Below are 23,692 nucleotides of genomic sequence, written 5' to 3' on the forward strand. Positions count from 1 at the left end.
CCGAAGTAGGATGCGGCCGTAGGGAAGCGAGTGCGCAGGCGCGCTCTTCCACCCTTTCTCCCGTAAAAGAAAGGGAAGGACGACTTCCTTATGTAGTAGCCCCTCTTCATCTTTATTTACAGAACTTTCTTCAGGATCCCTTTCAGGTGGGGCTCCTAAGACCCTGGATTAGGGTACTTTATGAGCACTATGGGGGCGGGAGAGGGCGAATTATTCATTCACTCAATAAATATTCATTGGGTGACTGTGCCTGGCCCTTTGGGGTGAAGCAGCAAGCAAGACAGGCCCTCCAAAAGCTAACATGTTAATTGGGAAGGACAACATTTACATGCGTAAGTCATTTCGAATGCTGCTGCTTACTGGGAAGGGAGTTTATGCATGTGGCAGGCGTGGCAGTGTGGCAGGTAACTGGCGACAAGGAAGGGCTGGAGGGGACAGCTAGTGCACAAGGCACGAGGAAAGGGAGCGGGTGGGTTCAGGAAGCATGGGTGTCACCGAAGGCCGCTGTGGCTGGAACAGAGATGCAGGGGGAGTGAGATGAAGGGGGTAGGGGGCAGGCTCTGACCTCGCTAGCCCCGGGCAGGAGTTGGGCTATTTGTCTGGAGGACAAAGGAAAGTTGTTGACTTCTGAGCAAGCCATTGACATGACCCTGTTGGTAGAAAGATCCCTTTGACTACTGTGTACAAAATTGGTGTTTAGAAGAGGATTGGCGTGGAGACAGAAAGACCAATTAGGAGAATGTTGTACTGGATCCAGGCAACAGTCCCTAGAGTGGTTTGTGTCAGCTGATGGCGGTGAACTTTATTTAGGAGATGAAATCGTCAGGGCTTGACCATGGATTGGTTGTGGGTGATGATGGGAAGAGATGTGTCAAAGATTCTCCCAGATTTCTGGCAAGAACAGCTAGGTCTGAGGAGAGGGAGAATGTTCATTTTCGACATGTTGGGTTTTTCTGGCTGCGCAGCGTGGCTTGTGGGATCTTAGTTGCCCGACCAGGGATTGAACCCCGGCCCTCGGCAGTGAAAGCGCGGAGTCCTAACCACTGGACCGCCAGGGAATTCCCTGGATATGTTGAGTTTGAGTTGCTTTTGAGACATGCAAGAAAAGAAGTCAGATCATTCCTTAGACAGAGAAGACTAGAGCTCAGAGCAGCGGGTTAGTAAGCAAAGCCAACAGAGAGTAAGCAGCTAGAGAGGCAGGGGGAGCAGAGGTGGCACAGAACCCAAGATGAGGGGGGCATGGGGAGCAACATGACATGCTTCTGAGAGATCCAGTTAGAAAGTAACCGAAGAAAGCCTGTTAGATTTAGCTGTCCGGAGGCCCTTGGCCCAGGCAATTCGGATGGAATGGTAGGACAGAAACCCAGATGCAGTGAGTTGAGGAATGGCTGGGAAATGGAGACACAAAAACCTTGAGAATAGGTGGTTCTTCCCAGTTGGTGGGAGGGAACATGGGTTTGAGAAGAGTTTTTTCTTTTAGGTTGGGAGAAACTTGAGCCTGTTTAAATGCTGAAGTAAAGGCTTAATAGAGAAGAGCTGATATTCAGAAGAGGGAAGAGGGAGGCAGTCTAGGACTGGGACGGTGATTCACCATCTTGCTGTCCTACCAGCACAGCTTCACATGGCCCAAGATGACTGCTTGAGCTCCAGTCATTTAGTCTGAGTTCATCCAGCAGGAAGGAAAGAGAAAGGTAGGAAGATGGCATTTGCTTCCTCCTCCTTTTTTTTTTTTTTTCAAATCAACATTTACTTGCAAGCAATCTCCCTTCCCTTTTAAGGAGACTTCAGAGGTTCCTCATGATGCTTCTCCTTACATCTGAATGGCAGTAACCTAGCCCCATGGCCATATCTCACTGAAAGGGAGGTCAGGAAATGAAGGCTTTGGACTGAGCTACAAAGTGACCAACTACAGTTTCTGTTACCGAAAAAAGATTGGGAAATGGATACCAGGAGCTTACGTGCAGTCTCTGCCATGAACGGGGTTGCTGAGGCCTGGTGGTTTGTCTGTTGAGGAAGAGTCTGGAAAGAATTAAGATTTGGAGTCCAGCCCACTCCATTCTAATTCCGGCTCCATATCCTGTCGCCTGTGTGACCTTGAACAAGCCACCTGCCCTCTCTGAGCCTCAGTATCCTCCTCTGTAGAATGAGAGTGATAATCTACCTGACAGAATGACTGCAAGGATTCAATGAGATGCCACGGGGAGACCTGACCTGTGGTAGGTGCTGATGTTTATTACATTCAGAGTAAACTTTAATTTTTTAAAAGAGAATAAACATGCATTGAGCATCTACTGGATGCCAGGAACTTGTTGGATGTTTTTTCATCATACACTTATTTACTTCTCACTCCAACCTGGTGAGATAGGTATTGTAATCTCCTAATTTATAAAGCAGGAAACTCCAATTCAGCAAGTCATCCAACATAGAAATGTCAGGATTTTGAACTCAGGTCTGACTCTGCAATGTTGTAATATAGTAAGACATGTATATTTCGTCTTCGTCCCAGTTCCTAGCACAGAGCTTCTGAAAGGGTTTTGAAATTTCCTGACAGAGGTGATAGGAGCATCTTTTGTTTTTCGTAACAAGCAGCTTTCCACTGTACTGGAGTTTACGGTTAATGAATGACTGGTGTCAGGAGGCCCCTAGATAACTTCAGGTTGGGGGTTAATCGCAGAGGGACCAACCTTGTGATTAGAGGATTGGAACTTTCAGTCCCCCCTCCCCTGCCCCAGGGAGGGGAGAGGGGCTGGAAATTGAGTTAATCACCAGTGGCCAGTGATTTCATCATTCATGCCTATGTAATGGAACCTCCATAAAAACCCTAAACGAAGGGGTTTGGAGAGCTTCTGAGTTGTGAGTGCATGCACTTCCTGGGAGCGTGGTACACCCCAAACTCCATGGGGACAGAAGCTCTGTTCTCTGTGGACCCTACCAGATCTTACCCTATGTACCTCTTCATGTAGCTGTTTGTATCCTTTGTAATAAACCGGCAGAAGTAAGGTGTTTCCCTGAGTTATGTGAGCTGTTATAGCAAATTATGAAAGGTGAGGAGGGGGTGGAGGGAATCCCTGATTTGTAGCCAAATTGTACAGAAATGTGGGTAACCTGAGGAATCTCTACTTGCAACTGAAGAGGGGGACGGTCTTGTGTACTCGGCCCTTAACCTGTGGGGTCTGCACTGACTCCAGGCACTTAGCATTAGAATGAATTAAATTACAGGGCACCCCATTGGTGTCTGCAGAGAGCTGGAGAATTGCTGGCTGGGGGAACCACACACTCGGTGTCAGAAATGTCCTGCTGGGACTTCCCTGGTGGCACAGTGGTTAAGAATCCGCCTGCCAGGGCTTCCCTGGTGGCGCAGTGGTTGAGAGTCTGCCTGCCGATGCAGGGGACATGGGTTCGTGCCCCGGTCTGGGAAGATCCCACATGCCGCGAAGCGGCTGGGCCCGTGAGCCATGGCCGCTGAGCCTGCGCGTCTGGAGCCTGTGCTCCGCAACGGGAGAGGCCACAGCAGTGAGAGGCCCGCGTAACGCAAAAAAAAAAAAAAAAAAAAAGAATCCGCGAAGATCCCACATGCCGTGGAGCAACTAAGCCCGTGTGCCACAGCTACTGAGCCTGCGCTCTAGAGCCCGCAAGCCACAACTACTGAGCCCGCGTGCCACAACTACTGAAGCCTGTGCGCCTAGAACCCGTGCTCCGCAACAAAAGAAGCCACCGCAATGAGAAGCCTGTGCACCGCAACAAAGAGTAGCGCCTGCTCGCCACAACTAGAGAAAGCCTGTGCGCAGCAATGAAGACCCAACGCAGCCAAAAACAAATAAACAAAATTAAAAAAAAAAAAAAGTGTCCTGCTGTTGTGGGTAAAAACACATTAGTAGGAGACACCAAGGCCTTTCCTGGCAACCAGTGAAGTAAGCAGACCCGCCAAGGCCCTTCCCAGCTAAGCCTCGGCATAACTTCTTCAAGTTTCTCAGACAGCCACGTGTTTCCTGCCTCCGTCTTTGTCCCTGTGGTTCCCACACTTGCCTGCCCAGTGAACTTCTGCTCCATCTTCAAGACCCTTAGCGAATGAAAGCCCTTGACATTTTTCTTGATCCTGTAGGGGAGGAAAAATTTCCCTCTGCCCTTCTAGGTTCTCTTTGGCTGGTCTAATATAATTAAATTGGCATAAGACAGATCAACAGGAGAAAAACAATCAAATTTAATTTCGAACGTCCAGGAGCCCCAAACATATGAAGCTCAAAGAAGTGACTAAAGCAGGCAGCTTTTATACCTTGTAGGCAAAGAAACAATTACTTGTGAAGATTTGACAACACGGAAGCCTTTTTGCTTGGGGTAGCAAATTAATGAAGAAGTAACAAAGTTTGTTTATACAGCCTTCTTGGCCTTGAGACCTTGAATTCGCTATCTCTGGCAATGAGGATGCCTCCTCTCCTCCTGGTAGAGGGTATCTTCACATGGGAGATTTATGTCCTGCTTTTTCAGGGGGACAAAGGAGGGTAAGCATGTTCTCGCACTGGCTGTTTCCCAAGAAACTTTAATTCAAAATAATCAGTATGCCAGAGTGGCATGTTTGGAGGTGGCCTGCCCTGAACCTCATCAATTCCCTCACCAAGAATCACTCCCTCAGTCATTTTTTGATCATTTAAAACCACAGGGCTTCCCTGGTGGCGCAGTGGTTGGGAGTCCACCTGCCGATGCAGGGGACACGGGTTCGTGCCCCGGTCCGGGAAGATCCCACATGCCGCGGAGTGGCTGGGCCCGTGAGCCATGGCCGCTGAGCCTGCGCGTCCGGAGCCTGTGCTCCGCAACGGGAGAGGCCACGGCAATGAGAGGCCCATGTACCGCAAAAAAAAAAAAAAAAAAAAAAAAACACAGTTATTGTTTGGAGTGACCTTTCCGAGGACAGGAACTATGGCATTTCAGCTCTGGGTCTCCTCGTAGGCCCTGGGGAAGCTTCTCAGTGACCGTGTGTGGCATCAAATTGATTGAAGAGTCAGAGATGAATGGATACATTGGTAGATGAGGCAAGTGGGGGACAGGCAGTCCCAAGGTCCCCAAGTGACTTACAGGGGAGCTGGGACTAGACTTGGGGCTTCTAGATAACCCCCCAATGCCTCTTTCCACCCCTGACCCCCTAACCAATGCACCATGATGGGTCCTTTTTCCAAAATTCCTCGAGTCTGATCTTCCAGGGAGCAAAAGGACGCTGGGCTCAGCATGGCATTTGGGAGAACAAGCATTAACTCAGCGCCTCCTGTTTGCAGGACACTGAGCTCCCAAGGGGTAGGGGTGGATCCAAGGAAGTCCGCTGGGGACAGGCCCCCTTTTCTGGGGTCACCGTGGCTGGGAACCAAGCTGTAAAGTGGATCCTGTTTTCCCCAGGACAACCCTGTGGGTCAGAGTTTGCCAGCAGTCCAAGTCATGCTTCTGCCAAGGAACAAAGATGTCACAACTGCTGACCTTGATAACTGTTTAAACGGCCAGAGCAAGCTCCAGGTGCCCAGGTGGGCAAGCCACCTGGCAGGGACAAGGGCCCCGATGCGCGGTGAAGCACACACATGGCCCGGGACATCAGGTAACTCCATGCCACCACACCGTGGCCTTTCCAAACCCCCAACAGCAGAAGAACAAACAGCCATGCAGAACAAACAGCCGTGCAGCTCGGTGGCCACCTTCTGGGAGCTGAGAAGGGCTGTGCCTGGGGGTTGGATCCGCCCTTTGTCATGAGATCTTCAGCAAGGCTTTCCCTGGCTCCAGCAAGCTCCCCATGGAGCCAGCAGGTGCCATCAGTCCTTTGTTCAGCCTCACACACAGCCCTGCAGCGAATCTGGCTTGCAGGTAACAGCTTGGAAAGGTGCTGTTAAAGACGCTGAAAATACTTGGAAGAGAGAATAGCAGATTCGCCCACATCCCACCACCCTCATCCCCACCTTCCTTTCTGCCTTCTCCATTCTGGCTGGGAACCCAGGCAGATATTTTGGCCCGGTTGCCAAAAGAGAATGCAGAGACCACCTTGGGCTGGGCTCTCTGCCTCTCTGGGCTTTTCTTGGTCACAAGCATTTTGCCATGGGGCTGTGTGGTCTTCATACTGGCCATCTGAAAGGATGCATCAGAGTCCTCTGAGCACCCCCTCATTTTCAAACGGTAGCTGATAAGCGTGTTTCCAGCTGGAGGCTATTATAAACAGCTTGGCAGCAGTCATTCATATGATTGAAAACCATTCATTCAATTTCTTAGAGAAGCACTGTGAGATACATGGCGGGGGGGAGGGAAGGATTTGCTTTACAATTGCAGCAAAGGGCAAAAGAAAACAAGGGGAGAGAGAGAGAACCAGTGGGACAAAATCAGTATAATCTGGGGTGATGCGTGAATGGGATTTTATGGTGCTGTTCTCTCCCTTTTTTGTGTATGTTTGAAATTTTTCATAAAAAATTAAAAATAGAAATGTAAACACAGTTCCTGCCCTGAAGGAACTCACAGTCCTGCAAGGAAACAGACAAGGAACCAGACCCTGGCAGAGCAGTGTGACAGGGCTAGCATGGGGCTAGGGGACCCAGAAGAGGGCCACCTCCTCTGACTTAGGAAATCAGGGAAGGCTTCCCAGAGGAAGTGACATCTTAGCTGAGACCTGAAGGATACATAGGAGGTGGTCAAATGATATGGAAGGGAAGGGTGTTCCAGGCAGAGGTACCTGCAAGAGTATACAACTGGTAGAGAAAGAAAGGTGGCAGCTAACGCCTGAAGCGATGGTCTGTCTGGCTTCAGTGTTGGTGAGGCTGAGCCAAAGCTGGAGCAGAGGCAGGGGCAGGACCAGCGGTGCTTCGTGATCCGTAAGTGTCTGGGGGCCTCCAGGTGCCTGGCAGCTGGGGAAGGATGTGATCAGATCTGGATTTGAGGCTGATCGTTCTGATCTCTGTGATTCCTGGGCGCGGGGTGGATTGTGGGTGGTGGAGAAAGCCCCAGGCATCCTCACGTTCACAGCTTTACTTTCCCCTGAATTACTCCTTTAAGATCATTTCCAGAATGCTCACCACCATGTCGTGCTCTCAATTTCTCTGTGCACTACTGCTATCTTCACTTTGGTTTACCTCTTCAAAGATGCTGTGACCTCTTTGAAAGCCGGGACTAGGTTTTAGTCATCTCTGCAACCCCAGTGTTTCGCACATAGCAGACACTAAATAAATGCTTTGTGAATGAATGAACTTTTATTGAGCACGTACCAAGTGCCAAGCACTTTTCTCAGTGCTTTACACATATTACTTCGTGTGCAGGGTTGTCATAACCACTCGCGTGGAATGTGTTACTATTAGCCCTGTCTGGGATATGCCATCAGACCATGATGAAGGTCTGAAGGTCTGACTCCTGGGGGTGGCAGGGGGGCGGGGGGTTGAGTAAGAAGGGTCTCAGATGGTAGGTAGTGCAGTCATAGGAAAGTGTCAGTCAGGTGACCTGGAGAGTCCTGGTTAAAGGCGTACTGTGTCTCGTGGGGACCAGCCCGAGTTAGCTCCCCTCTGCTCAGTCACTAGTTAGGAGCAGTCCATTCCTGCAACCTCGGCAGGAACATGAGGGTGGATCTGGAAAGGCAGCAGCTGGAGCCGTCTGTCAGTGATATGCACAATCCCTATTTTACAGTCATGAAAAATGAAGCCCAGAGAAGTTAGGTCACTTGCCCAAGGTCACACAGCTAGGAAGCAGTGGAGCTCCTTTGCTTCAAGGGCTGTCTTTGTGACCCCCTACTTCATGACAGTGTTGTTATGGGTTGAATCGTGTCCCCCCCAGATTCATGAAGTCCTAATCTCCAGTACCTCAGAATGTGACCTTATTTGAAAATAGGTCGTTGCAGCTGTAATATGTTTTGTTTTGTTTTGTTTTGGCCGTGCTGCCTGGCATGTGGGATCTTAGTTCCCCAATCAGGGATCGAACCCACGCCCCCTGCAGTGGAAGCACGAAGTCGTAACCACTGGACCGCCAGGGAAGTCCCAGATGTAATATGTTAATATGTGGTCATACTGGAGTCAGGTGGGCCTCTAATCCGATATGACGGTGTGAATTCCTCTCTAAAGTGGAGCCGTAATACCCACTTCACAGTGTTGTCGTGGGTTCACAACACGCGGGGGAATGTATGCAAAGATGTCCAAACTGGTGCTCTTATTACGGAGAGGGAGACTGAGGCCCGGGGAGTTGAAGTGACAGCTAGAATGTGGCAGAGCCAGGATGTGAACGCAGGCCCCTTGGAGCCCCGGGTGGATCTGACTTCCTCTGGTCCCTGCCAACCCCTGGAAATGGCCCAGCGTGACAAGAGGAAGCCGACTCCGGCAGGAATGTGCCCCGGCCCCCAGCCAGCAGCATGACCGAGGCTGGGATCCTTCCCCAGCTCAGTTCCAGCTCCTGACCATGGCCGGGTGCTCGCGGACAGCACCATGTCCTGTGGCTCCTGTCCCTGCCTCCTGTGGCTCAACCCTCTGGAGGATATCTGTGCGGGGGACTCCTCTGGCCAGCCACCCCCAGGGCCCAGTCGTGACCTCCCTCCTGCATCTGCCCCTCAGCTCTGTCTGTGGAGACTCCTGTCTTCCGAGCCATCCAAGGGAAGCAGGTCCTCCTTGAGTCCAGCCCGGTGCCACCAGGCTGCCCATCTGCCAGGCAGGCTGTTCCCCCACCTGGCAGCTCCTGGAGACAAGGCCTCTCCTTTCCGGTGCTCCAGACCCCTCCCTGAGCACCCCAGACCCCCAGTGCCCACCCCAGGCTTCAGGAGCCCAAAGGAAGGGGAGTTTGCTGGAAGACGGTCAGAACTGACAAAGAAAAGGGCAAAAGGTGTCTTTCCTGAGCATCCAGAGGGCTATGGAAAAAGCAGGACCGGTGTTTGAGTCTCAGCTAGAACACTGCTAGCTGCGTGGCCCTCCATCCAGCCACTCATTCAACAAATACCTACCTAGCACCTACCGTGCATCAGACCCTTAGAGAGGGCGGTATATGCACGACTCTGGACTCAGACAGACCTGGTTCAAGTCCCAGCTCAGCCCTTTACTGTGTGACCTCAGATGAGTTGCTTAACCTCTCTGAGGTTTCTTTGTCTCATCAGTTAAATGGAAGGAATTTTACCATCCTCTTTTCAGGATTGCTGGGAAGATAGAATAGACATCGGTGAGGAGTTTTGCATGCACCCGGCACCCAATGAGTTCTCCATAAATGGCCTTGTTGCTGCTATAGAAGGTGCTGGAGGTTGAAAGGTAAGTAACATGGAGCCCCTGCCCTTGAGAAGCAAATGGAGAGAGAGAGATGAACCTGAATCAGTGATTAGTAAAAACACACCCTGGGTTTGGCGTAGAAGGACAGACATGCTGGATGGGGTGGGGGCGGGGAGGAATAAAGAGGATGGAGAATCCAAAAGGCTTCCCGGAGGAGGTGCCCAACCTTAGGGAATTCAGCTAACTTCTCTAAACATCTCATCAATTGTTTATTTTCTTTAATGAGTAGTTCTTAGGCAAAACTGTAGTCACCAAAAGCAGGTCAGTAGGTACCAGGGGTGCAGGGAAGCAGTTGGATAGCACTGTACATATTATTTTATAACCTGTTTTTTCCACTGAATATAATTTTAATGTTTTATTTCATTATTCTTCTACAATAAAGTTCTTATTTCCCTCATGGTATTCCATTGTAAAGATACAACCAGGATTAATTAACCAGTTTCCCTTGCATGATGTCTTGGTTGTTTCCTGCTCCTCAGGATTCAACTCCAGGTTGCATGGTGTATCCCTGTAGACCAAGATTTCTTAACCTTCTCTGTGCAAGAGAGCCCCTGGCCACCAGGAGAAGCCTGTCACCCCCCAAAAATAATATTTTAAAACGCATAAAATAATATACCAAAGTTTGCAAAGGAAACCAATTATCCTGAAACACATTTATCAAAATATGTTTTAAAATTGGGCTACAGCGGTCCAAAGAAGGTGTGAGACCCATGGAACAGAGCAGCCCACGGGTCTTCAGGCTGGCTGTGGCCTGAAGCACCCAGCCCCACCCAGCCCCGCCCAGCCGCGATCAGCTGAACCCCGCAACACCCACAGAAGTGTGAGTTTATTTTAAACCACTGAGTTTTGGGACTTCCCTGGTGGAGCAGTGGCTAAGACTCCGCACTCCCAAGGCAGGGGGCCCGGGTTCGATCCCTTGTCAGGGAACTAGGTCCCGCATGCATGCTGCAACTAAAAGTTCGCATGCCACAACTAAGGAGCCCACGTGCTGCAACTAAGGAGCCCTGGAGCCTCAACTAAGCAGCCCGCCTGCCGCAACTAAGACCCGGCACAACCAAATAAATAAATAGAAATAAATATTAAAAATAAATAAATAAACGACTGAGTTTTGGAATAGTCTGTTACACAGCAAAGGCTAACTGATAACAGTGGGGGAGGATAGTCTTCCTACAGAAAGCATCACCTAAGCTTATGATTAAACCTGGAGCAGAAATGGCAAATAAGCATGTGAAAAGATGCTCCACATGTCTTTGGGGAACTGCAAATTAAACAACAATGAGTTACCACTACATACTTATTAGAATGTCTAAAATCCAAAACACTGACACCACCAAATGCTCGCAAGGATGTAGAACAAGAGGAATTTTCCTTCATTGCTGGTGGGAATGCGAAACGGCACAGACACTTTGGAAGACAGTTTGGTGGTTTCTTACAGAGTTAAACATAGTTTCACAATATGATCCAGTAATTGCGCACCTTAGTATTTATCTAAATGAGTTGAAAATTACATCCACACAAAAACCTGCACGTGGATATTTATAGAAGCTTTATTCATGATTGCCAAAACTGAAGCAACCAAGATATCCTTCAGTAGATGAATGGATAAAGAACTGTGGGAATCCAGACAAGGAAATATTATCAGAGATAAAAAGAAATGAGCTATTGGGACTTCCCTGGCGTTCCAGTGGTTAGGACTCTGCACTTTTCACTGCTGTGGCCGGGGGTTCAATCCCCAGTCAAGGAATTAAGATCCTGCAAGCCACACAGCACGGCCAAAAAAAAAAAAAAAGAGCTATTAAGCTTCATGAAAAGACGTGGGGTAACCTTAACTGCATATTGTTAAGTAACGAAGCCAGTCTGAAAAGGCCACGTACTGTATGATACCAGCTATATGACATTCTGGAAAAGGCAGAACTAGACACAGTAAAAAATCAGTGGTTCCAGGGGTTCAGGAAGAGAGAGGAAGGGAGGAATAGGTGAAGCACAGGGCATTTCTAGGGCAATGCAAATATTCTATATGGTACTGTAATGGTGGATACGTGACATTATGCATTTGTCAAAACCCATAGAATGTGCAACATAAAGAGTGAACCCTGATGTAAACTGTGGACTTTAGTTAAGCATAATGTATCATTCATATATACAATGAAATACTACTCAGCCATAAAAAAGATTGAAATAATGCCATTTGCAGCAACATGGATGGGCCTAGAGATTAGCATACTAAGTGAAGTAAGTCAGGAAGAGAAAGATAAATACCATTTTATATCACTTATATGTGGAATCTAAAATATAACACAAATGAACTTATCTATGAAACAGAAACAGACACACAGACATAGAGAACAGACTTGTGGTTGCCAAGGGAGAAGGGGGATGGGGGAGGGAGGGATTGGGAGTTTGGGGTTAGCAGATGAAAACTATTATATATAGAATGGGTAAACAACAAGGTCCTACTGTACAGAGCAGGGAACTATATTCGATATCCTGTGATAAACCATAATGGAAAAGAATATAAAAAAGAATATATATATGTATAACTGAATCACTTTGCTGTACAGTAGAAATTAACACAACTGTACTTCAACAAAACAAATTTTTTCAAAGTAGTAATAATAATGCATCATTATTGGTTTAACAATGGTGACAAATGTATCAGTAATGCAGGACATTAATAATAGGGTAAACTCTGGGGGCAGTGAGATGAGAAGTATGTGGGAACTTTCTGTATTTCCTGCTCAATTTTTTATTTTATTTTTTCTTTTTTTTCCCCGGTACGCGGGCCTCTCACTGTTGTGGCCTCTCCCGTTGCGGAGCACAGGCTCCGGACATGCAGGCTCAACGGCCATGGCTCACGGGCCCAGCCGCTCCGCGGCATGTGAGATCTTCCCAGACCGGGGCACGAACCCGTGTCCCCTGCATCGGCAGGCGGACTCTCAACCACTGCGCCACCAAGGAAGCCCAATTTTTGTTAACACTTTTTAAAATTTTTATTTATTTATTTTTGGCTGCGTTGGGAATTCGTTGCTGCACACGGGCTTTCTCTAGTTGTGGCGAGCGGGGTCTACTCTTTGTTGAGGCGCGCGGGCTCAGTAGTTGTGGCTCACAGGCTCTAGAGCACACGCTTGGTAGTTACGGCTAATGGGCTTAGTTGCTCCGTGGCATGTGGGATCTTCCCGGACCAGGGCTCGTACCCGTGTCCCCTGCATTGGCAGGCGGATTCTTAACCACTGCACCACCAGGGAAGTCCCTTCCTGCTCAATTTTAATTTTTTTTTTTTTTTTTTTTTTTTTTTTTTTGGCCACGCAGCGTGGCTTGTGGGATCTTAGTTCCCCAACCTGGGATTGAACCCGGGCCCTTGGCAGTGAAAGCGCCAAGTCCTAACCACTGGGTCACCAGGGAATTCCCTCCTGCTCAATTTTATTTTCTGTCGGTTTTACTGAGATATTACTGACGCACAGCACTGTATAAGTTTAAAGTGTACAACATAGTGATTTGACTAACATACATCATGAAATGATGACCCCAGTAAGTTTAGTGAATATCCATCGTCTCATATAGATACAAAATTTAAAAAAATAGAAAAAAGTTGTTTTCCTTGTGATGAGAACTCTTAGGATTTACTTCCTTCAAAACTTTTGATATGTAACATACAGCAGCATTCATTATATTTATCAGGTTGTGCATTACATCCCTAGTACTTATTTATCTTATAACTGGAAGTTTGTACTTTTGACCACCTTCATCCAATTCCCCCTTTCCCCACCCCCCCACCCCTGCCACAAATCTGATCTCTTTTTCTATGAGTTTGTTCAGTTGTTTTTGAAATATAATGACCTACAATACTATGTTAGTTCTTGGTGCACAGCAGAGTGATTCGATATTTCTGTACATTTCAAAATGATCACCACTCAACTTTTACGTAAACCTGAACCTGCTCTAAAAAATAGTCTTATGAAACAAAAGAAAATGGGTTGTACTTATGGCTGTGCTTCTTATGAATGCATTTAATAGCAAGATCCCATAGTGGGGCTAATAATGATGGAACTCTGAAATGGTGATGAGTGGCCGACGCTCTGATTTCTGCAACGCTGTGATTTCTGTTGACAGCAAAGCCACAGGTATGGCTAATTCTACTGTGGTTTGCTGCCTATATTTGTAAGTGAAGGAAGTGCTAAATTTCATCGAGACGTTCCTGGAAATAAAGGTGTCGTGTTTTTGTTCCCCATCCAGGTTCACAGATCCCTGCTGTACAGTTACCTTTCTTTGACCTTCTGATAAACTCCCGGAAATGGTTTTGTCGGGTCAGAAGATGCACATTTTTAAAAGGTTTTGCTGCAATTGGAAAATTGTCTTCCAGTTTGCAGGTGCAGTTTCCAGTCACCCAGCATATAAAAGGGCTTGTTCTCCTGCCTCCAACCTGCAGCCAGGGGTCCTGGGATTCTGCATCCCCTGGGCCACTCTGCTCTCTAATACTGAAGTGAAAATCACCTAAGCGTCAGCCCGGGAGACCACGCCTTCCAAGGCTCACTTTGCCAGTGACTTCCAAGCCATGCTTTCTGTTTCCTGCTCTGACCTGGTTGCCACTCGTCACCTCGGCCACCTCCCTTCCTCTGGACCACTGCCCTTCTCCCCAGAAATGGGTAACCTCCTGCCATCTGGTGACATCTCCAGGCTTCAGCTCTCAGGATGGCTTCTCTGGGCTCAGCACCCCCCCTGAATTCCCTAAAACACAGCTACCACCAACCTGACAAAACCTGGCTGCAGGTTTGGGGAGAACAAAAGACAGATGTAAATCAGAGATCAGGGACTTCCCTGGTGGTCCAGTGGTTAAGACTCCGTGCTCCCAATGCAGGGGGGCCTGGGTTCGATCCCTGGTCAGGGAACTAGATCCCACATGCCGTAACTAAGAGTCCACAGGCCGCAACTAAAGACCCAGCACAGCCAAATAAATAAATAAATATTTAAAAATTAAAAATAAACTGGAAGTCCACAGTCTGGGATTCTTCACAGGGGCCACATGCCTGCTTTCTTCTTAGCCCCCACTGGCCTCTGTGCAGGGGCTCAGTGCCCTTGACTGGGTCCCTATTGCCCAGCATGTAGACCTCCCCATCCCCCCAACCCCAGGGGAGAAGAAATCCTGGCCTCCCGTCTAAAGCTTGCTTCACCTCCTTCTCCTACACCCTCCTGCACAGAGCAGTCCAAAATCGAGATTAAGGGGGGAGAAAAAGTTCTTTAACTAGCTGACCCAGTTTATATAACTGAATAGAATACTTAACATCTTAGTCTAAAGCAGCTGTCTTTGGGCGTCCCCAAGAACAGCAGGAAGCTCTTACTTCACAGCTGCCTGACCAAGAGGGCTCAAGAAAGTGGTCTTTCCAAGACAATCCAGAACAAAGGGACGATCGTCTCTGTAAACAGATCCCCTCTGCTGCCCTAGAATGCAAAAGACGTTTATAACCTTTACGGTTGTCACAGTTTCTCTCATTGGCAGTTTTATGATGCATTCTCCCATGGCGCCCCATGACGCTCTCGTTTTATTAAAATGAATGTTTGATAATTTAGTAAAATTTATTTTTTTAATTAATTAATTTATTTTGGCTGCATTGGGTCTTCATTGCTGCGCACGGGCTTTCTCTAGTTGCAGCGAGCAGGGGCTACTCTTTGTTGCAGTGCATGGGCTTCTCATTGCAGTGGCTTCTCTTGTTGCGGAGCACGGGCTTTAGGTGCATGGGCTTGAGCAGTTGTGGCTCGCGGGCTTTAGAGTGCAGGCTCAGTAGTTGTGGCACACGGGCTTAGTTGCTCCGTGGCATGTGGGATCTTCCCAGACCAGGGCTCGAACCCGTGTCCCCTACATTGGCAGGTGGATTCTTAACTACTGCACCACCAGGGAAGTCCCTAATTTGGTAAATTTTAAATGGTACTTCAATTTGATTTAATTTATATTTCTCTGGTTACTAGAAAAATTGAACTCTGGCCCATTTAAATTTCTTCCTATGTGAATTGTCTGTTTAGATTAGGAACCTATATTTCTCTCTGGTAACATGTAGGAAGTATTTTTCCCAGTTTTCCATTGTCTTTTTAACTTAATTTGTTGACCTAAAGCGTTTACACTTTTACGTAGTCAAGTCTCTTAGTACTTTCCTTTCTGGTGGCCGCCTTCTGTGTTATGCTGAGAAAGACCTCCCCTACCCCAAATTCACATAAATAATCACTTAAATGGTTGTGTTTACTCCATTTGGAGTTTTAATGCAGTGTAAGGGGTCCAACTTGATTGTTTCCAAGTATATAGCCAATTTCACATTAAAGTCTTCTATTGAATAGTCTCTTCTTTCCCCCACGGCTTTGAAATGCTACCTTTATTAGTTTTGGAAATCCTATACACCAGTTCCTTTGTTTTTAAAATCCCTACTACCTCCCAGCGATGTGATGATGATTAAATGAAGTAGCATCTTCAGAGCCTTTAGCACGAGAACATAGAATCTGCTCCAAACATGTTGGTTCTCGTCCCTTCTCCTTCTCTTTCCCAGTCCCATTTCCCTCTTCTCATGCCACACGCATCTACCATTTGACCTTGGGATTCTGGGAACAGTCCCAGATTCACAGAAGGTGTTTACTAAGGCCTTTGCCATTTGGGCCCCCCAAACTGCTTTTTCACCTGTTAATCATCTCAGCCAGGGTGACCTTGCTCGTGAGAACTGGATGAGTGAGCCCCCAGTGAGGAAGGTGGTAATTACACAGTGCTGGGGAGGTGGGAAGGGGTGGTCAGGGAAGAGTTCACAGTGGAAGTGACCTTGGAGCTGGGTCTAGGAGGGGAGAGGAATTGGGCAGGCAGAGAAGGGAGAAGGCATTTCAGGCCAAGGGAACAGCACGACCAAGGGGTGGGTTGCGGGGTGTTGGGCAATGGCTGAAGTTGAATGTGGCAGGATGCTGGGGATGGCAAGTCAGGGAGGGTGCACGGGAAAGAGTAGGGCTTCACTTAAGTGGGAGAGTCACGTGATCATACTTGTGTTTTTGGAAGATCACCCCAGGCCAGGCAGCAGGCAGGGAGACCAGGACTAAGAGGCTGCTAAGAAAACCCAAATAAAAGTCCAGGCGTGGTGGCCTGGACTAGAATGGTGGCCATGAGGAGGAAAGGAAATGGGCAGTTTTCCAAAATATCCAAATAGGTAAAATAGAAAGAATGGCCTTAGATTGGCAGAGAGGGGAGCTGAGGATGCCTCCCGGGTGCCTGGCTCGGGCAGCTGGGCCAATGGTGGAGGGTTTCCTGAGACAGGAGGAGCAGGTTGGGGCCCGGGTTGGGAGGACTTGGGGATGGATGGGGAGAGGCAGGGGTGGAGAAGACACAGAAAAATTCAAAATATGCAAACTCAGTGTATTACTGTATGCATTCCTGGCATCTGTTGTGAAAGGGCAGAACCAAGGAAGTGGCAGAAGGATGGTGGGAAGTGGATGGTTTAAAAAATACTTAGGGGGCTTCCCTGGTGGTGCAGTGGTTGAGAGTCCGCCTGCCGATGCAGGGGACACGGGTTTGTGCCCCGGTCCAGGAAGATCCCACATGCCACGGAGCGACTGGGCCCGTGAGCCATGGCCGCTGAGCCTGTGCGTCCGGAGCCTGTGCTCCGCAACGGAAGAGGCCACAACAGTGAGAGGCCCGCGTACCGCAAAAAAAAAAAAAAATTTAGGAAGTTGAGTCAATAAGATCCGGGGGTGGATTTCTGCAGAGAGGGATAAATCTCGGATAAGACCCCCGGCGGGAACTGGAGACTGATGGCATCTTTTTCTGAGATGGTGAACACAGAGAAAAGTGGAGGTTTGGTGGGAAGATCAATTCAGTAGCTCAACAGTTCCCAATTAAGCACCTAACTGCTCTATGCCAGGTACATTTTTTCTTAAATTTTTATTGGAGTATAGTTGATTTACAATGTTGTGTCAGTTTCAGGTGTACAGCAAAGTGAATCAGTTATATATATATATATATATATATATATATATATATATATACATATATCCACTCTCTTTCTTTTTTTTTAATGCCAGGTACTTTTGTATTTGGGATAGAGCAAAGACAAGATCTCTACTCTCATGAGACGTACATTCAGTGAGGAGAGCCAGACAGTAAAGAAATAAACAGACAAACATGTTAAATGGTAAAAAGTGCTATGGAGGAAAATAAAGTGGGGGTGGGGACTGCTGTTTTTAAAGGCATGACTAGGGAAGATGCCATTGAGAAGGTGTCATGTGGGCAGAGACGTGGAGTGGGGAAGAGAATTCCAGGCAGAGGAAACTGCAAGTGCAAATGCCCTGAGGCAGGAACGTGCTAGGTGTGTTCAAGACACAGTGAGGAGGCCAGTGTGGCTGGAGAACATGTGATGGGAGAAGTGGCAGAGGCAGATCCTGTGGGGCCATGTGGGTCATTGTAAAGACTCCGGCTTTTATGCTCAGAAGGACAGGAAAACTTTCTGGAGAGTCTTAAGCAGAAGAGGACCATGAGCTAACCTGTATTTTATCTTTTTTTATTTTTATTTTTTAATTAATTTATTTATTTTTGGCTGCATTGGGTCTTCGCTGCGGTGCGCGGGCTTCTCATTGTGGTGGCTTCTCTTGCTGCAGAGCACGGGCTTTAGAGCGCAGCCTCAGTAGTTGTGGTGCACGGGCTCAGTAGTTGTGGCTCACGGGCTCTAGAGCGCAGGCTCAGTAGTTGTGGTGCACGGGCTTAGTTGCTCCACGGCATGTGGGATCTTCCCGGACCGGGGATCGAACCCGTGTCCCCTGCATTGGCAGGCAGATTCTTAAGCACTGTGCCACCAGGGAAGCTCTAACCTGTATTTTAAAAGCTTAGTGATTAAGAATTCTTTGGTCTTTAGATTCCCAATTCCACCATTTTCTAGCTGGGTGACCTTGGATAAGTTTTATGTATATATATACGTATATATACATATATGTATGTATGTATTCTTTTCCAGATTCTTTTCCATTATAGGTTACTACAAGATATTGAATATAGTTCCCTGTGCTATACAGTAGGTCCTTGTTGTTTATCTATTTTATATTTAGTAGTGTGTATCTATTAACCCCATGTTCCAAATTTATCCCTCCCTTCTTGGACAAGTTATTTAATTTCTCTGTGCCTCAGTTTCATTATCTGTAAAATGATGATAATAATAGTACTCACTCTGTATGGCTATTGTGAGGATTATATAAAGTTAATATAAAGAAAGCACTTAGAACAGTTTCTGGCATATTATAGCACCGTATAGTGGGAGCAGTGATTATGATAATATCGAATAGTTATATCTTGGCTGCTGGCGTTGAGAACAGACTGGAGGGGACCACGGTGGAAGCAGGGATGATGGTGGAAGCAGGAGAACGATGAGAAGGGCTTGGACTAGGGGCCACAGGGGAAATGGAGAATTAGGAAGAGCTTACAGCATTTGCCAATGGATCAGATGTGAAATATGACAGAAAGGGGAACCGAGGACCACGCCGAGGATTTCCCCCTGAACATGTGGAAGACGGAGTTCACTGAGCTGGGGAGTCTGGGTTTCAGGGCGGAACATCAGCAGGACTTGGGCTTTGAGTATGTTAAATGGGAGATGTCGACGCGGTATCTCCGTGTAAAGGCGCTTGGATCTGCAAGTGACCTGAGCTGGGGGTGTCACCTTGGGAGTGGTCAGTATACGGTGGATGCTTAAAGCCAACAGACCAGATGGGCTCACCCAGGAAGCGAGTATGGATTGAGAAAAGGGCCAAGGATGGGTCTGGGAGTCTGCCATGTTGACGCTAGGGCTCAACCGATGCCACCACCCAATTGATGTGACTTGGAAAGCCTGCAGACTTTGGAAAAACTTGAGTAAAAGGTTTTTGGTTTTGTCGGAGCTCTCTCAAACCTTTGAAGTAGCGTTTCTAGGACATGTATTGGGACAGGCTTGGGAAGACAGCAGAGATGGGTAAGCCCAGAGGATGGATGGGTACCAAAGCTGAAGCCTTTGCTGATCCAGAAATATTCAGAGCCGGGGGAATTGTTGCATAAAACAGCCTTTAAGGACATGTGAACTACTGAAAGTGTATAAAAATATTTCAACAAAAAGCAGCAAAGTGGCTAAGGGCATTTTTTTTTTGGCCGCACCGCCCAACATGCGGGATCTTAGTTCCCCAACCAGGGATCAAACTCGCGCCCCCTGCAGGAGAAGTGTGGAGTCTTAACCACTGGACCACCAGGGAAGTCCCAGAGCATGGGTTTTTTGTTTTTTATAAATTTATTTATTTATTTTCGGCTGCGTTGGGTCTTCGTTGCTGCGCGCGGGCTTTCTCTCGTTGCAGCGAGTGGGAGCTACTCTGCGTTGCGGTGCATGGGCTTCTCATTGCAGTGGCTTCTCTTGTTGTGGAGCACGGGCTCGAGGCACGCGGGCTCAGTAGTTGTGGCTCGCGGGCTCTAGAGCGCAGCAGAGCCATGGGTTTTGAAGTTGGGTGCACTATGGGGCTTCAGGCTCTGCCCCAGTGTGACCCTGGCTCTACCCAGCTCCTCCTCAGTAGAATGGGATCAGCTTAGTGCCTCTATCCATAGGCGTTGAAGAAGTGAAATAGATAATACAAAGTGCCTAGCATAGCGCTGGCCCTAAAAGAAAAAAACAGTTTTCTTTTTTTTTTTTTTAATCGGGGTATAGTTGTTTTACAATGTTGTGTTCATTTCTACTGTACAGCATAGTGACGTAGAGTTCCCTGGGCTATACAGCAGGTAAACACTGTTTTCTTCTATACCTAGTCCCACTCACACTTGTGACACTAAAAGTGTGGGGCTTCTCCCACACTGACCAATTCTCTGACACCAGCTGGGTGTCCTAACCGAACCCTATTCAGTTCTGACACTATCCACCTGGAGTTAGGAGTTAGGGTCCCATCCCATAAGTTAGGGGATCAGTTCCACAGACTGCCCTCACTTCAGAAACTATTTCTGACCTACCAGATATAAATCAGAGGTTCCCATGACCCCCTCTTTGTGTTCAATAATTTGGTAGAATGGCTCACAGAACTCCAGAAAGTACTTTACTTATTTTTACCTATTATTGTAAAAGGATACATCTCAGGAACAGTCAGATGGAAGAGATGAATAGGGCAAGGCATGTGGAAGTGGGTACAGGGCTTCCATACCCTCTTCAGGCCTGCCATCCTCCCAGCACCAACCGACAAGCTCTTGGAACCCCTTTGGTTAGGAGTTTTATGGCGGCTTCATGATGTAGGCATGATTGATTAAATCATTGACTGTTGGTGATTGAACTCAACCTGCAGCCCCTCCGATCTCTCCAGAAGTCAGGGGGTAGGGCTGAAAGTTCCAACCCTCTAAGCACATGGTTGGTACCCCTGGAACTAATCCCCCATCCTTAGGGGCTTTCCAAAAGTCACCTCATTAACATCTGCTCAGGTGTGGTTGAAAGGGGCTTATTATGAATAATAAAAGACATTTCTTTTACCCATATCATTCAGAAATTCCAAGGATTTTAGGAGCTCTGTGCCAGGAACTGGGACTGGATGAAGACCAAATATGTATTTCCTCTGTTAGCACAATATTACAGGCCCACAGTCAAGTGTAGCTATGTACTTGACAAAGAGAGTAAAAGGAGAAGGAAAAGAAAGATTCAGAATAGAACAAAGGGGAAATGGAGAGGGGGGCAGAATCAGTATTCTGGGCAGGGCTGAACTCATGGGCATGTGACCTGTGCAGTCACACAGAGCCCTGCTCTCAGAATGGACCCAGCTTTTGGTTTAATGCCAGCATACGCCATCTTGAAATTCTTAATAATTGAACTTGTTTTCTTTTTTTTTTTGCAGTACGGGGGCCTCTCACTGTTGTGGCCTCTCCCATTGCGGAGCACAGTCTCCGGACGCGCAGGCTCAGCAGCCATGGCTCACGGGCCCAGCTGCTCCGCAGCATGTGGGATCTTCCTGGACCGGGGAACGAACCCATGTCCGCTGCATCGGCAGGCGGACTCCGCCACCAGGGAAGCCCTACTTGAACCTGTTTTGTAAGAGAAGTCGAATGGGATGCTGATGCATGTGTATGAGCGGAGAAGATACACCAGGTGGCAGCAAGCAGGCTCTGGCCATCAAGAACAGCAGGAAAAAAAAAAAAAAAAAAAAGAACAGCAGGCAGTGGGCGGTATGGGTGCTGAGCAGTTGGCCTGGCCACCCCAGTGCACCCAATTGGCTGGGCAATCTGGGACACCGTGGGGCTGCAAGGGGCCAGGATCTGAGCCCAGATCGGCAGCAGTAGAAGATGGTAGCAGTCCACCAAGGCCGTGGTGAGAGAAGGAACCGCATATGGAAGAGCCCGTTCTGTAGCATCTACACAAATATAAGCTCTGCGGCCTAAGTCTGGGACAGGAGCTGCCAGCACTCACACAGTAAGATGTCAGCAAATTATCACAAAACTAAAGCATACACATGGATGTTGCAATAAAGCATATCAGGGAGTCATCAGAATTCATTAGAGCTAGAACCTCTGGTTTTAAAAACCGCTGCAGCACTGCAAAGCAAGTATTCACAGGCTTAGAAATACAAATTAAATTTAAAGATCATATTCTTCAGAAAAGAATTCTATTTTCACTGAAGTTTCATTATTAATGAAGAAGGCAATTTAAAATTAATTTTTCCTTGTAATCGAAGATAGAGCAAGCAAATGTATAAACAGGTTATTAAAATTATATACAGGGACTTCCCTGGTGGCGCAGTGGTTAAGACTCCACGCTCCCAATGCAGGGGGCCCGAGTTCAAACCCTGGTCAGGGAACTAGATCCCCCATGCACGCTGCAACTAAGAGTTCTAATGCCACAACTAAGGAGTCCGTGAGCTGCAACTAAGGAGCCCGCTTGCCTCAACTGAGACCTGGCGCAACCAAATTAAAAAAAAAATTATATACAAATCATGAAGTCACTCAGTTTCTTATACAACTTCCACAAGTTACAGAAAATGTTAGGGGAAACATTAAAATGTCACTGTATAACTACATATAAAATTAAATTCAGACATATGAAATTGGTTTGTATGAAGAGTTAAGTCTTTTTAGAAAAATTGTTCCACAAGAATCATCAGTTCTAGATGTACTAATATTTGATATATTTTGAAGTAGTTTATCAGAAATTTCTCCTAATGTGACAGCCTATAAAATATTCTTAACAACTCCAGTAACAACTGCATCAGCAGAAAGATCCTCAAAATTAAAAATTATAAAAAATTATTTGTGATCTTGCATTTGCCAAGAATGACTGTCATAGCTTTTAATTATGTCAATGGAAATGAAGTTGACAAAAGTATGTTTTGATGACTTAATAAATGAATTTACAAAAAAGTAAGCCAGAATAGTTTAATGATCAGATATCATATTAACAAGGTATTATTATTTATTGTATTATATAAAATTATGACAATAAAAAATTTATTTTTCAATTTTAGGTTTATGGTGTTACTCATGTATCACTATTACCTCTTACTTATCATTATAAGTAATAAAATGGGCTTCCCTGGTATCGCAGTGGTTGAGAGTCTGCCTGCCGATGCAGGGGACACGGGTTCGTGCCCCATTCTGGGAGGATCCCACATGCCGCGGAGCGGCTGGGCCCGTGAGCCATGGCCGCTGAGCCTGCGCGTCCGGAGCCTGTGCTCTGCAACGGGAGAGGCCACAACAGTGAGAGGCCCGCATACCGCAAAAAAAAAAAACAACGTAATAAAATATTTTGAAAGGAAAAATCTTTATATTTTAGTACCTTTAACTGCACTATTTTTTTTTTTAACTGCTTTTTGAACAAGAGGCCCTGCGTTTAATTTTGAACTGGGCTCTGCAAATTATGTAGCGCCCCTGATTCTGAAAACTAGTATTTTTTTCAAGGGTTTTCACACTTCTGCAAATTGTCCTGCCTCTGTGACAACACCTTCAGGCTTTTACAGACTTCCCTCCAGTCCAATGAATGGCCACCACGTGATAACTTTCTAAAACCCACATCACAGTGTGGAGCGCTGGTCATCTTGGAAGGCTGACGCTCTTCACTGTGATGTCCTATTCATCCCCTTTGGGGCGCAGTCTTCTCCACCTGAGACACTTTCCTCTGAATCCCTCCCCCACCCCCATCCCAGATGGCAGATCTGAGTCCTTCGATGTCAATTTTTGAAGTCCTTTGGCAATATGTGACAAGTGGTAACTGTAAAGGGTGGAGGGAATACCGGAATAATGATGACGAGGACAGAAAGTGCAAATAGAGGACGGTGTGACTACTAAATGATCACAATTCCATTAATCTTCTTGAAGACTGAGGGGAAAGGCTGTTACAGGTGAGCCCCGGGGTCAAGCAGAAGCTAGCGGGCTGGAGCCCGGCCCCACTGTGTCCCAGGGGTACGCTTCCTCACGCCGGGCTGGGGGTGGGGGGACAGCAGCCTCAAGGGCAGGCCTTCCA

The 23,692-nt window shown here is 47.3% G+C and overlaps 1 long non-coding RNA gene across 1 annotated transcript; it reads left to right on the forward strand.

Moving 5' to 3' along the window:
* Positions 1-11: 11 nt before the first annotated feature.
* On the forward strand, positions 12-22,696 carry LOC115852782 (uncharacterized). Its single transcript, XR_009565477.1, has 3 exons — positions 12-146; positions 9,117-9,230; positions 21,078-22,696. It is a non-coding gene; the product is annotated as an uncharacterized lncRNA (long non-coding RNA).
* Positions 22,697-23,692: the final 996 nt, after the last annotated feature.

The sequence above is a fragment of the Globicephala melas genome, chromosome 10 (assembly GCF_963455315.2).
Source record: "Globicephala melas chromosome 10, mGloMel1.2, whole genome shotgun sequence".
NCBI lineage: Eukaryota > Metazoa > Chordata > Mammalia > Artiodactyla > Delphinidae > Globicephala > Globicephala melas.